A 15,658-nucleotide genomic window follows, 5' to 3' on the forward strand; every position below is an offset into this window, starting at 1 on the left:
TTAATATGTTATTCCTTGCTTGGTACAAACTGTCATTTGCCTGTTCATAGTTTCATAGGTTCATAGGTTAATGTGAATTCCAGTTGTCCATGGTTAGATGGATGTACTTTACAGAACAGCACCGACTACCCCTGTCCATAAGGGACATTGAGTGCTACCCTCAAAGTGATTTTGTGGTCATCCAACCATTTGTCCAGGTTGCACTTGAATAGGGTCATTGAGGAGCTCTGCTTCGCATGAATTGTAAGTTAATTCCAGAGCAGTGGCAAACTCTAAGAGACATGCCTGTATACCAGCATGTTCTGACAAGGTTCAGATCCCTGGAGTGAGTGACTTTACTGCCATTTGATTTTCTTATGTGCAGCATTTCTGTCAGGTCCAGTGTTGTTTTGGGGGTGAGGGAGGCAAGTTCCAGTTGTGTGTTGCCAAAACCAAAACTTTTATTTATTTTTTTTAAAGAGGTTTGTTCTTGTTAGTCATTGTTTTTGATCAAACCTTTGTGTGTGACTGATATGTTACAAACTCATAACCTTTCATATTTTAATACCTGAAGTTTTGTGTTTTTCCAGTGGGTAATATTGAAAAAAAAATAATAGGTGTATATATATATATATATATATATATATATATATATATATATATATATATATATATATATATATATATATATATATATATATATATATATATAATTTACATGTTTACTGCCTTCCCCAGGTATCCCACATTATTTGGGATACCTAAAATTCATAAAGATGTATTTAACCCACCCATGCGACCTCTCATTGATTGTCGCAGCTCACCGACATATGCCTGTTCTAAAGTAGTCGATGTTTACTTACAGAAATATGTGGTCCTTGAACCTCAGATATGCAAGGACTCTTGGTCCTTCTTGTCCAAAATTAATGATTTGAGTTTTAGTAATGATTACAACTTTTTAACTGTAGATGTGAAGGACCTCTACACATGTATACCCCATGTTATAGCAATAGAATGGGTGGCTGACATCATGAGGAAACATGGAGCTACTATTACAGAGACTTCCTTAATTATGGAATTGTTGGAGTTAATCTTGATGAATAATTATTTCATTTTTGACAATAAATTTTATCTTCAGAAAACCGGCTTGGCAATGGGCTCCCCTTGTGGAGCCAGTGTTGCCAACCTGGTTATGGCCCAATGGGAGTCAAAGTTTGTTTTTGCCGCTGGCATTAACAATAACTTGGATGCTATAGTACATTACACTCGTTTTTTGGACGATGTTTTCATTCTATTGAAGGGTGATGAAGTGTTGGCATCTGACCTGGTTAGTTGGTTTAACTCTTCTACTTCTTTTTTACAATTTACTTATTCATTTAACACTGAAACTATTGCATATCTTGACATTTTATTAACAAAAAATGTTGTACTAGGTTGTTTTACATCTCAAGTTCACCGTAAGGCAACCTATTCCAATTCTTTTTTACATTTTTCAAGTTGTCACCCGTTTCACCAAAAAAGATCGGTGATAAAAGGGCAGTTGGTGAGGGCCTCACGTATATGCAGTCTACAGATTGATTTTATTAATGAATGCAATTTGTTAAAACAAATGTTTATGCATCGAGATTATCCTGAGTGCTTGATTAATGAATTAATTAAAGAAGTTGAATATAAGCGGAGCATTAATCAATTTAAACCTATCTTGGCTGTAGATAAGTTATCTGTTGAGGAGGCTATTTTTGATACACATGAAGACTCACTTGCTGAAGGTGTGCTTGGATTGGTTAGTGACCAAAATTTTCAATATACCTTTATTACATCTTTTAATGCACAAACTAAATCTATTACTAATGTTATTGACAAGAATTGGGATTTATTTAGATGTAACCCTATTATATATACATTTTTTGGATCAAAACCTCAGTTCGTGTTTAAGAAGGGAAGAAATGTTAAAAATTTACTTGAAAGAGCTAACAGGCCTTGCATTAGGACAACTGGTATGTCCAAATGTGAATGTTGTAACTTTTGTAAATATATGGAATGTACTAACCAGTTTACGGTTAACAACAGGAATTATAAACTGAAGGCTAAATTTAATTGGAAAAGCAAATTTGTTGTTTATTTGGCCCTATGTTCATTTTGTCCGGCGTTTTACGTGGGCAAAACTGAACGTTGTCTAAGGGAAAGGGTCTATGAGCACCAGTATGCTATTTTGCACAACAAAGACAATAATACATTGGCTAAACATGTTTATGTGAATCCAACGCATAAGTTTAAGTTTTTAGTCATTGATCAGTTTATTCAGGACTTCAGAGGTGGACCTGCCTCTTTCAAACTGGAAGAGTTGGAGCTTTTTTGGCAGATTAGGCTGAATGCCTTCAACTTTCCAGGTTTGAATGAGGCTTGTTCCATTTCTTGTATTTTGAAGCTAAGAAGTCTGCAAAGATAACTTTATTTGCTGGTCTGATGTTTTGTTTTTATTTGAGTTTATTATTGTTTCTATTAGCTATTTGTTTTAATAACTTATCTTTGTAAGTTTAGAATATTTTTAGACATTACAATAACTTAATTATTAACTATGAATCATAGCTGACATTTTTGAAGTGTTTTGGCATTGTTTTAATTTATTATAATGTTGTATAATTTCACACAACCAGTTGAGACAGTATGGCTTTAAAATTTAATTAAGTGGTTTGATTTTCCCGCACTTTTATACTTAAATATCAGGTGTTTGTGTTGTATAATTACTTTCTGATGAAGTTTGTTGAAGAACAAACGAAAAGCGCTTAAAAGTCTGTATCTTTGTTTAACAGTATCGTTGCTATTTGCTTTTACTAAGCTTTTCAATAAAGCTTATCCAGAGTGGAGCCTTTTTGTCACTTGTTTGCTTTTCATATATATATATATATATATATATATATATATATATATATATGTGTGTGTGTGTGTGTGTGTGTGTGTGTGTGTGTGTGTGTGTGTGTGTATATATATATATATATATATATATATATATATATATATATATATATATATAAATATATAAGCATATAAGCAGGATTTTTATTTATGTTACATTTTTGTGTAGTATCATCCTTTTTTGGTTTTTGTCACCTAGGATTATGGCACCCGAGCATACCAATCCCAACAACCCCCCCCCCGCTTCAGTGACCCTGAGAATGATGTAATTTTTTCAAGCATTTAGGCAGCATGGTGTCTTTTTGCTTCAGAAAGGATGTGGGGATATGTCTGGCAGAATGGTGATTTGGAACCAGAAAATGAATGATGTCATTGTCGTGGGCTGGGGTGCAGGAGGACTTATGATCAGGTAAATCATAGAGCTATGGACATGATTTCATCAGCCCAGAAAAGAGCAGCTGCAGTGGCCAGTGGACAGCTGGCTACCAGAGGGGCCTAGTACAGAGCCACCATTGACAGCAAATGAAGAGTTCCTGTTTACTGTCAGGTATCCATAGAGTTCAGTGGAAAGTGCACAACAGCATGTGATTGATGTTGGTGCTGCTGTTTCAGGAAGACAATTATGTCCCAGAAGGCACTCCCAGATAAGTTTACATATGTCAGTTTTTAACAATTTCTTGTATAGTAAAATATTGAAAGTAGTGGGTTGGTTTAATTAAATTATTTTTTGGGTGGAACCTATTTATACTGTAAGTTGATATGGTTGACAACACATTCTGGTTCATTACACGTGGGCTTGGGGTGGGCATGTTAGCCAAGTTTCAGTTAAAAGTATTGTTCATCGACATATAAAGGCAAATAAAATTGGTGCCTCTGTGTTATTGGCATTGTGATGATGATATATTTACCTTTTGCTTACATTATTCCAGACCCATCACCCTAGCAAGTGTGGAGTCATCTGCACATGGCATGTCCAACATTTTTATCTGAGTACTGATGAGAAATTGACAAAAATATGCATTTATTTGTATGTGTGAGGTGGGCATCAGGAGTTTGTATGTATTGCTGTACCATCTATGATAGTGGCACCAGTGTTAGTTTATTAGCATATATTACATTGTAGTAGTGTAGGTATTAATTTCTTTTCTGTGTTTGTTTATTATTATTACAGGTGATGATAGTGGAAGTGTAGCAGCCTTACCACTTGATGTCTGAGTATCTGCAGACTCTGATGATGATGGTGGCCAAACACAGCCACAGTCGGCTGGTGCAGATGCTGAATCTGACATTGAGGTTGACATTTAGCCATTCCCTGTATTTCCATGGGTCACAGCCTGTAGGCCTAAACATACCCATTTCAGTGAGTCCTCAGATATTGGACAGGTGGAGAGTGAGACACTTGATTAGAGTAGTGTGGTTACTGCAGCTTTAGTGCCAAATGACTCTCGCTGTACCCAAATGTGGGCAAGGTGCCACACAAGATTGTTGCCAGGGGTGCTCGGAGTAGGCCTGCTGTCCACCCTCCAGCTGATCCTAATATGTCTTTCCGTGCCACTTCACATATGCTTAGGGCTGTCATGGAGGCACAGGCACATTCCAATAAGGTCTCCAAGGAAATGCTTAAGTTTGTAAATGTGGCACAGACTGACATGCATAATTTTCTCCGCAGTGTTGCCAATTCAATGGATCAGATGAATGATACAATGGAATGGGCAGTGTCTGTGATGGAACGCCTGCTGGTAGAGAGTTGTCATCCACTTGGATGCAGATCAGCATCATCGTCTGATGTTAGCTTGGCCATGCCCAGTCATGCTCCTGTAGTAACACTTCTTCCACTGCTCCATCAGTGGTTAAAGTGTCCACACCCAGTTGTGGTAGGCTATAGGGTCATGGTCTTGGGTGTACTTGTGAGGAGAGCTCATCCAGTAGACATCAGTCATGTCCAGGTAGCAGCAGTGCATCTGACTGTGGTCATGGACATGCCAGTGCAAATTCTGGCAGAGCCAGTTCTCTTCATTTGGGGATGATGATGATGATGATGAATCGTCACCTTTACCATGCATGGCTCACACCTTTCTGATATACCAGGATGTAGAGCTAGCACAGAGCTTTGCTGTGCTCTTGCAGACACTCAAACACATATTTCACTTTGACTGCCCATACAGACACACACACACACACACACACACACACACACACACACACACACACACACACACACACACACACACACACACACACACACACACACACACACACACACACACACACACACACACACACACACGCACACACACACATAACAGTTACATGAGTCAGTCATGAGACTTACAGCTCATTTGGTCTAAGGGGCCATTGTCTACTTTATCCAAATGTCTAAGAACCAAACAGCAGTGGCAGCTACTCAGTCAATAAAGGTCCGTCCTCACCACAAACAGTTCAGAAATAATTTCACTTCCACGATGCAGTATATGTAAAAACACATGCATTTATTCCAACATCCACACATTTAGCGCTTTCGTCTCATTACATGAAACTTCTTCAGAATATTTCATTTAAAATTACTCCCTCATTTATAGTGGTCATACTAAAATCCATTGGTTCACATTTTTAGTTAGTATTACATCAACCATCTAATTAAAACCTCCACCACATCTTAAAGAACCCATCACTTTGCAAAAGGCAACTCCATCTAACCTTATTTTAAAACACATATATTTAAAAACACATACCATATGTTTAGCTACCAACATTTTATATATATATAGAAGCAGGAGAATTGTATTACATGCAAAATGTGTGTATACACATGAAACACACTACTTATAAAATTAAACATAAATACTTTATATTTTAGTTCTCATTTTTAAATCTGGTACAACAGATAAATGATCATTCAGACCAGGTCTATTACAGGCATCCAACTGCATTTGCCAAATTAACTCACGAAACTCTAAGATAGTTTCCCAATCACCTCCCCTGTCCGAGGGTCTAACCTGTTCAATTACCCAGAACTTAAATGTAGCTTTTTCACACTCCTGTGTATGTCTATAGAGTGCATTAATATCTTTTTTCCTACCAATATTATAGATATGTTCATACACTCTATACTTTAGGTTCCTTTCCATTTTACCTATATAATATGAGAAGCATTTTAAATAATATGCCAAGTAAATCACACCTTTAATCTGACAGATATAATATCCCTTAGCTGTCATACCTTTGTTGTTGTTTACACTAGGTATACATAATTCATTCAAATTTGCTATCCACTTACACTGACGACAACAGCCACAGGCATAGGTCCCCACCTTTTTTCTAGCCCCAGTACCACTGTACTGCTGCTGTTGTCTACTATCTCTCTAAAATACATTAATCAAATTAGCTGTTCTCCTATAACTAAATTTTAGAGGTGCCTGAAAACCTTTTAAACTGTTGGGCATAATTTTAAATATGTTCCAATACTTTAGAACAATGTTTCTTACTCTATATGTATCTTGATTATATCTTATTACAAAATAATGCCCGTTCTGTCCTTCATTTGTAGTTGGAGGAACTTCGCATAAATTTTCTCTAGTCTCCGTACCTGCTTGGTGATCACCATTCAGTAAAAGAGCATATTTTGTACCCCACCCTTCGATAATTTTATCTTTAATGGTTTGTACTAATTCAACCGGATACTTCCTATCTTCAAATAATTTACCAATAAATTAATTTTCTTCCACAAAAGCATCCCTTCTTTATATATAAACTTTTGGTAGCTAAACATATGGTATGTGTTTTGAAATATATATGTGTTTTAAAACAAGTTTAGATGGAGTTGCCTTTTGCAAAGTGATGGGTTCTTTAAGATGTGGAGGTTTTAATTAGATGGTTGATGTAATACTAATTAAAAAATGTGAACCAATGGATTTTAGTATGACCACTATAAATGAGTGAGTAATTTAAAATGAATTATTCTGAAGAAGTTTCATGTAATGAGATGAAAGCGCTAAATCAGTGGATGTTGGAATAAATTTATGTGTTTTTACATATACTGTATTGTGGAAGTGAAATTATTCCTGAAACTGTTTGTGGTAAGGACAGACCTTTATTTGACCGAGTAGCTGCCACTGCTGTTTGGTTCTTGGTAATTGGTTTTGGAAAGGTATTCAGCTGATTCATCCAATTTGTGGTTGTTTTATCCATATGTCTGCCTGTCTGCCATTCTTACTCCCATAGACTACTACCTTTTGCATCAGCCTAGGCATCCTTCCCATCTATACAACACCCTGTGCAAATGATAACTGTGCCATATCCCTGATTTTCTATATTTTGAATTCAGGGATATTTAAGTCTTTTGTCTGATGCTAATGGTGCATATCTGACTTAATACTTTGTATATCTGTGTTTGTGATGCTGTGTTGCAAATTATACTGCTTTCTTACAGGTTTCTGTAATGTGTATATCCCTCTCAACCTCTTAAACCTACAAAGCTGCACCAAGACATATATAAAAGTGGGACAGAGGCCCAACAGTAGGGAACATTTTGAAACATTTTGGTTTCACAAACTTATACAGTGGAAGGAATAACAGGTTTTGTATTACATGTGATTGTTCTGAGGGATATGAAGTCTGAAATTAAAATGTGTGTCATTGTTTTGAAATTCAATCTTTAATGATTTGCCAGTACAAAACTAAATGGCCAAACTGTGGATATTCTATGAAAATCTGTACATTTGAGAGGTATAAATGTGTGAATCTCAGATGCTTGAGTCCTATTGGTTGATATTGGACATGTACTGACATAAGTCAGTGTTGTCACATATTGATATCATTGCTGTAAAAATCATACAACTTATACTTACTCACATCAGCAAGTAACAGTATACAAGGATATGGCATTCATATGTGTTCTTAGACATTTATTTTTCTATTCCAGGTTCAACACTTACCTTGGAAGTCCAGCAAGAGTTTTAATTTGGGGCTGACTCTATCTGATGCCAACAGTACACAGCTATTACATGGGTGAGTAAAGGTTGTGAGTATTGCCTGATATCAATGTTACTGTATGTATGTGCATAGGATGAAGGTTTTAGCCACTTAGGTGGTGAACATGTGTGCTATCCATTGCCTCTTGGCCAGTGCAAGGGCATATTCTGCATGTCCCCATCTGCCTACATGCACAGTGGCTGGTTGTTCCCCTCTGAATCCTCACCCGTGTGTGGCTGTGGTGATCTTGTCAGCAGTGATGGGATGTGGTGCCCTGTACCATGGTGTTCCTGCTGAAACAGTTATCTCAGGATAATATTGTGAAGTATGGCACAGATGGTGAAAATTTCAGCAAATGTAGAGGGATTATATTGCAGGGCTCCCCCAGATGTATGTAGGCACTGGAACCGTGACTTCAGCAGACCAAACACACAGTCTATGATATTTCTTGCTTGAGTGTGTGTCCCATTATAGCATTCTTCAGTTGGTATGTGTGCATTTCTGATGGGTGTCATCAGCCACACTTTGAGTGCATAATCTGCATCCCCCCATTAAATGACTATGTGAGATATCCCCATAGAAAACATCCGATACAGTTGAGATTATGTACCTTCACTGTTCCCTGGCTGGTGCTTTAATTTTGATGTGTGTACAGTCTATGGCACCCAAGACTTCAGGGTAATATGCCACAGGGTAGAACTCCTGCATAGCTATGGCTCTGTCCTCAGGTGTACTAGGAAAGTATAAATAGTCACTGGCATGTTGTATCATAGCATTCAGGAATTTATGTAGGATCCTGGATCCTGATGCCTGTGACATAACCAGCATGTCCCCTGTTGGTCTCAGGAAGTTTCCTGTAGGTAATGTTCTAAGTGCTTCACATACCTTAGTGTCCACTTTAAATAGTTCCCCTTGGTTTGACCTTGCTGTCAGTTGAGGATGACAGAGGTTGTAGACTTCCTGTAGTGTGTCTCTATTCACTCTGTAGTGCTTTATGATTTCCATCTTATGCAGACTGTGAAAAGTTAAATGGGGTCTAAACACCCTTCTCCTTCTTGGCTGCGATCTATTAGCAGCAGCATAGAGTTGGACCTGTTGCACATACACATGAATAAGATAGAAATAATTAATAAGCAGTAGCCATTAATGTGACTCCCCTCTTTTAATCATTCTTGACAAGCTAATTCTTTGTTTTCAGTAAGTTCTGTTCATTTGTTTCTAACTTCAGAATATCTTCCTAAATACTTCATTCTAAAATTTTCAGGGTCTACGTATTAGTTTCCCCCTCAAGTTTTTGGCAGTGTGCTGTACAGACTCATCACCATGAGTGACATTTTTCCTGTAAAAGCACAACTGAAATTTCTCCAATATCTAGTTGCACACAGGACAACTAGTTTGCAGTGGCAAGCACTGTCCCCATAGTTGCAAACTGGATACTCCTGACATTGACTGACATTCTCACTCCAACTGTCTAATTAATAAAAAAGGGTCTATTCCCATCAGTGTGAACTGTCCCACTGTCTCCATTGCCAGCTTGGTGGATATGGGCATCCTGAGGCAATGTAGAAATTGCCTTATGCTGACTGACAACCAGTTAATTTTCAAACAAACTGAAATGACATGTGAGAGATGTATTTACACAATGTCATTGGAGGCAAAGCTCTCACATAAGAGTATGTCAATAAGGTTGTCCGTAATCCACAAGCTGCACCCATCTCACACAATTCAAAGCAGACATATCAACTCACATATGCTGAGGCACTTAAATGTGACATTCCTAAACTACAAAGGCCATCTAGATGAAGTACACATAACAAATACCCTCAGCAGCCCCAATGCACTCTGCCAAAACAACACCCACATCAACACATAGAGCGACAACTCTTGAAGCCTCTACCTCTAAGCCCATAAGGCAAGCCACCACACAATCCAACATTCTGGTAATTGAAGACTCAATTTTGAGACACACTGATGTCCCTATCACCAGGCTGCTGAGTAAGGAGAAAGTCACTGTCAGTTGCTTATCAGGGGTTAGGATCTGTCACATTACGCACTCACTCAGGTCATTGGACCAGAAGTACCAATATGACTCAGTCATAGTCTATGTGGGAGTAAATGACCTGAGACATACTTCCCTAGACTATATGAGGAGAGACATCATGGATCTGTTGAAATATGGGTCTCATGCTGGTATGAGACTAGCATTGAGCAGCATTTTACCTTCTCCAAGGATGATGACACAATAGAACAAAATATGATTGATTTTAATAATTGGCTTAGGTTCTGGTGTCCTTCTAAGTGGGTGCAATATTTGTCAGCATGAAAGGAGACAGTCAACAGACCATGCTGTTTTGCCAGGGATGGTCTGTATCTCTCCCATCTAGGCTTTTGTATATTAGCTAAAACATTGTCTTATTCATAGTGCCTTTTTAGGCAATGCCAAAGTACTTCTGACATAGCAAATCAAAACCAAGAAAATCTAAAAGTATTACTGCTCAGTGTTAGGACTCTAAACAAAAAACTGCACTTCCTAGAAGCTCTCTTCACCCTAGAGAATACTGACATCTAGGGACAGATTCATCACCCAGAGACTCCCTATGCTGTGGAACAAAATCCCGGTACATGTGAGGCAGAGCACCTCGCTGGCCTTGTTCAAGAGGAATCTTGACCAATGGATGGGAGATCGCAGATATACCCCAGGGATTACTTCAGTGTCACTGCTTGACAGAGGCACAGAAAAATGATAGGCATAGTTTTTATTCAAACTAAAGGGGTGGCGAAAGCCACATAACTATGGGCTAGGCTTATAAATGCCCTTGGGCAGATAGCCTAGTATGAACCTATGAACCTATGAACCTATGCAGTCACTGAGCCATAGTTTAAAGCCACTGAGAGCACACCAACAGTGCAAGGTTATAAGGCCTTCTACACATTTAGACCAGCTACTTCACAAGCAGAGACTAAAGGTGGAGGTGTCTCTATTTACATCAGAAATAAATATACTTCAAGGTTGGTCAAACAAGACAATGTACTTGAGCTGCTCCATGTTCAAATCACCATTGGCAAAATCCAATACCACTTCCTTGCAAGCTATATGTCCCCATCTATGACCCAGGAAACCAATACCTTGTCTCTAAACTTATTAGAGACACCAAACACCCAACTCAATACCATATTCATGGGTGACTTTAATTACCCCACTATTAACTGGGAATCCTATACAACACCAAACATACATGCACTGGATTTTGTAAACACAAACTCCTTGGACCAGATAGTCAATACACCAACCAGGAGTGCAACCATGCTGGATCTGGTCCTCACTAATATGGGAGACTGCTGCACATCCCCTATTGTAATGTCTTCCCTGGTAAGGTCAGACCACAAAATGGTCTCCTATGAAGTAAAAATAAGACCTGGATCCCCAGCTAAACCTGGAATATTCAGGAACTACTCTAAGGCTAACCTCCTGCTATTACGTGATAATCTGGCAAAATTTCAGGCCTCCATAAACCCTGAGAACACTGCTCGCTATACAGAACTGATCACAGAATCCTTGTACAAGCAAGTTAATAGCTTCATAGATGCAGTTGCATCAACCAGGATGAAGTACAGAAGTAATTCAAAAAACAAGTCAAGGTCAATGTCAGTGGTCTCGGGCTGACTAAATTTGCAGATGATTGCAAATTAGGAGCTGTCACTGAATCCCACACTGACACAAATGTTCTCCAGGAGGGGCTGACACAGACAAACAACTGGTGTCAGAGCCATGGACTAAAACTAAATGCCAAGAAATGCATAATAGTATCCTTTGGGACGTCATCCATCCCTGGTAACTATCATACTGACAACACACCCCTTAGAGGTGACCCAGTAATCAGGGACTTAGCAACACACATAGATAGTAATCTAGCTTTTGACCATCACATGTCTACAGTAGTGAAGAAATCATTCTATGTTGCGCAACCTATAAACAAAGGTATAGCATCTAAGTCCAAAGAAGTCATCGTTCCATAGTATTTGGCATTCATCAGACCTATCATTGAGTACAATACCCCTTTTGGTATGTACCTAACCAGGTATATCCAACAACTGGAACGTCCACAGAGGTTCCTGACTAAAAGAATACAGGGCATAAGTAAAATGTCCTATGCAGAGTGCCTCAAGGCCCTATCCCTGTTTTCTGTCTCCTACAGGTTTTTGAGGGGAGATCTATGCCTGGCATACAGGGCATTGTCAGACCCCACTCTGATAGACCTCCTGCATATCCACAAAACAAACAGCACCCAAATTACCCTTCTCTAAAGACTTAAACCTGCCTGTGATATAAATAGGACCTGCTGGAGAGACAAGTATGTATCCTAGAGACTACCCTGTTTATGGAACAGGCTCCCCATCCATGTGAAGCAGAGTTCCTCCATAACCAAATTCAAGTGCAACTTGGACAATTTCATGGGGAACCAGTAATTCATCCTTGGCTTGACACCTATGTCTCTAATGGACAAAGGCAACCTGTAAATGGTTCATCTCCCAGGACCCTGCTTACACTTATCAAGGGTACCAAAACTTGTTAGAGACTTGGGATGCATGGTTAGGCTTGAAAAAGGCCCTTGTGGTCATTAGCCTAGTAAATATCTATGAACCTAAAAGCAACAGCAGCCACTAACATTCTTTCTGTGTAGACTAGTTTCCATGGCAGTATTCCAATAGGTTTTGGAATTCATAGGCAAAACCTGCACTGAGTCTACATGATTTCTTTCTAGCTTGTTGAATAGCTTGTCTATCTTGGATTGATTTATTAGCATAGAGTTCAGCTGTTTATGATGTAATTAGCATACCACAGTGTTCACTATGTTTGCATGGTTCTGCACACCATGTAGAGCTGCATACTGAATCAAAAGAGTGCACTATTGTCGTGCACATGTTTTTAGCAGATAGGCTTTATTGAATCTGCACTGTTGTTTGTAATGAAAGCTGAACACAAATATTGTCTCCCTCCTTTGTTAACTAACATAATCTGCCTTACAGTGATGTTTGAAATGATAAAGGAGATTATAGAAAGTGTTTTGATGCATCAAAGTGTATGTCAGTAGATATAAATATGCAAAATATATTCATTTCCTTGTAAACCTGTGCATCTTATTAATGCCTTCAATGCTGTTGCTCATGGCTTGCAAAATATTACAGCAGTGGGCAGTGGCTCAACAGGTAGCACACTTGCATTTCTTGCTGAAGGATCAGACAGGTCCTATTCCTACCATAGACACTAGAATTTAATCTTCAACACTGACATTACAGTACAGTATAAGCAGGCTGGTGCACTTGTGAGTGTGCTGTCCCTCAGTAAAAGATGCTAAACTGATGCCTCATTTGCCTAAGTTGCTCATAGTTCAAATGGTTGTATAGGATGGCCATTGCACTTATGGAAAATGAAATATGTTGAGAATTCTCCAGTGCCCTGGACAGATGTCCCACAGACAGTATGAACACAACTTTGGGTGTTGCAGAAAAGTAACCACAAACCATTGTGGACCAACTTGTTGGCAAAAGGTAACTATATGAATAGTATAAAGATTGAAATGATAAGTTAAAGCATTGCATGAATCTGGGTACAGAGTCAGTATCTTTGACTTTCATGCTAACTGTGAGTCACTAAATTTAGTGTAAAAGGCACATTATGCTAGATGTTATTATAATTGATACAACAAATCAAAGTAAAATGGTGGCTAGGATTCACGAAGCCTAGATATCTTGCTAAGCCCATTTGCTTGATGAGCAGCTGCAGCAAGTGAGCTGTTTGCTATTCACAAAACAGCTCTACATGTCATGGCTGGCTGTAAAACAAGGATTAGTGGACAAATATTCTAATAAGCATATAAAGAGCTGTTGTTGTTGTTGTTTGTCTTTCGGCTTTTCCCGGTTAGGGGTTGCCACAGCGGAACTCCGGTCCGCTAATGATTGGCAGTAGATTTTCACGAAAGCCGAGGTGCCAGCTTGACATTCAACCTTCAACGAAGGCACGCCCATTTACACATGTCTTTCAAATGCCCACCCAACCATGGGGAGGACATGCAGACTCCACACAGAAGGCAGTCCCTGTACTCTAGCCAAGAATCAAACGGGAGAACCTTTTGCTGTGAGGCAACAACACTACTGCTGCACCACCGCGGATGTCCAAGCATATAGAGAGCTAGTACATGCTAATTAAGCAAATACTTATGAAAGAGCAATTCAGAAACATAAAACAAGCACCTACACAGTGTACTTAGCTCCAAATTCCAACACATGCAGAAAAAAGTCATGAGGAGACTTTAAAAATGTTAGAGGTTGCAACAGTCATCATAAATTTGTATGTGCAACAGACTCTCATACAAGGTGCTGCTGCTGCCTGCTGTTGTCAGACCTCAGCCAAGAAGTTGTATATTGTTTACTCCATGTATGACATACCATGTACTTCATAACACAAAAATAGTAGAGTGTTACAGGGTGGACAAGGATATCATAAAATAAATAGTGAACATCTGCCATCCTCATATAAGACCCTGTGAGAATTGTGGAGAAACCATCCCATTGGAATCCAAGGTATGTGTAGCATTACATATACTAACTACAGAGAATTTCTAGAAACACACAGGGGACACCGTTGGGGGTGTCAAAGGTCTCTGCTTCAGGAATACTGAGCCAGTTTAGTGCAATATTGCAAAATGTGGGGAAGTGTATCTGTTTTCATTGTATCCAAAAGGAGAGAGCAACTATAGTGCAAAATTTATATGCCACAGTGCATTTTTCTGAGGCTCCAGGGTGACAGACTGTATGTGCTGTACTTCATTAAAAGTAAACTGTTGGTAAAATATACAGGAATGGCAGCAGTAGCATAGTTGAGTGATATATGCAACATATACAGACCAAACAGCTATGAAACTATTATATGTATGAAATGAATTTCCCCTGCATATGTATACAATCTATCAAGCCAAAAAAGACCCATGTCAGACAAACCCAAAGGATGTAGGGTAATGTCACCATCATATACTTAGGTGGGTGATCAAGTATAGTTCTAGAACCTTGCAAGTACAAAAGAAAAGGATAATTACCTAAGACACAAATGAGGTAGTTACAATCCAATACTAGAAAGAAAAAAGTTATTGCCTAAAAATGTGCTAAGTTTGCTCACTACTGTGCATCAGGCATATATAGCCCAAGTCAAACTTCCCATTATAGATCAGGACAATTTTAGCATCATCTGCACAAGGGGCTGAGTAAGCAGTACTATATAAGTAATATTTATTTATTTTTATTTTATTTTACATTTGTTTACCGGGCTAGTCCAACTGGATATATGTCCATTTTCAGTGGAGGCCCGGGGAGAAAAGCTCCGCTATAAACTACTAAAACAAGTTAAGCTTAAACAAAAGAAAATTAAAATAATGCAAAATTAAAAGAATATAAAACAGTATTTAAGAAACGTAACATATCAAACTGCAAATTGTAAAAGCATCAGAGTACACAATGCGGCTTGGCGTAGAACAGAATAATGAGTATTAACTAGACAACTGTATTTCAGAAATAAATAGAAATAAAAAATTGAGATATGTATTTATTTGAAGAGGAATTTCAAGAGCGTAGAAAATGAGAACTAGAAATAAGGGGATAAAGGAATCAGAGGGCAAGTAAGACAAAAAGTTCAACCAGGGTTGGTACAAGAGCAGAGCCAGTGGTTGGAAAGGAAGAGTTTTAGTTTAGCTTTAAAAATTGGGAGTGAAGATATTGTAGTGAGGTATTGAGGTAGTTG

This window comes from Protopterus annectens, chromosome 6.part0 (assembly GCF_019279795.1).
Source record: "Protopterus annectens isolate FY-2018-M chromosome 6.part0, PAN1.0, whole genome shotgun sequence".
Classification (NCBI taxonomy): Eukaryota; Metazoa; Chordata; order Ceratodontiformes; family Protopteridae; genus Protopterus; species Protopterus annectens.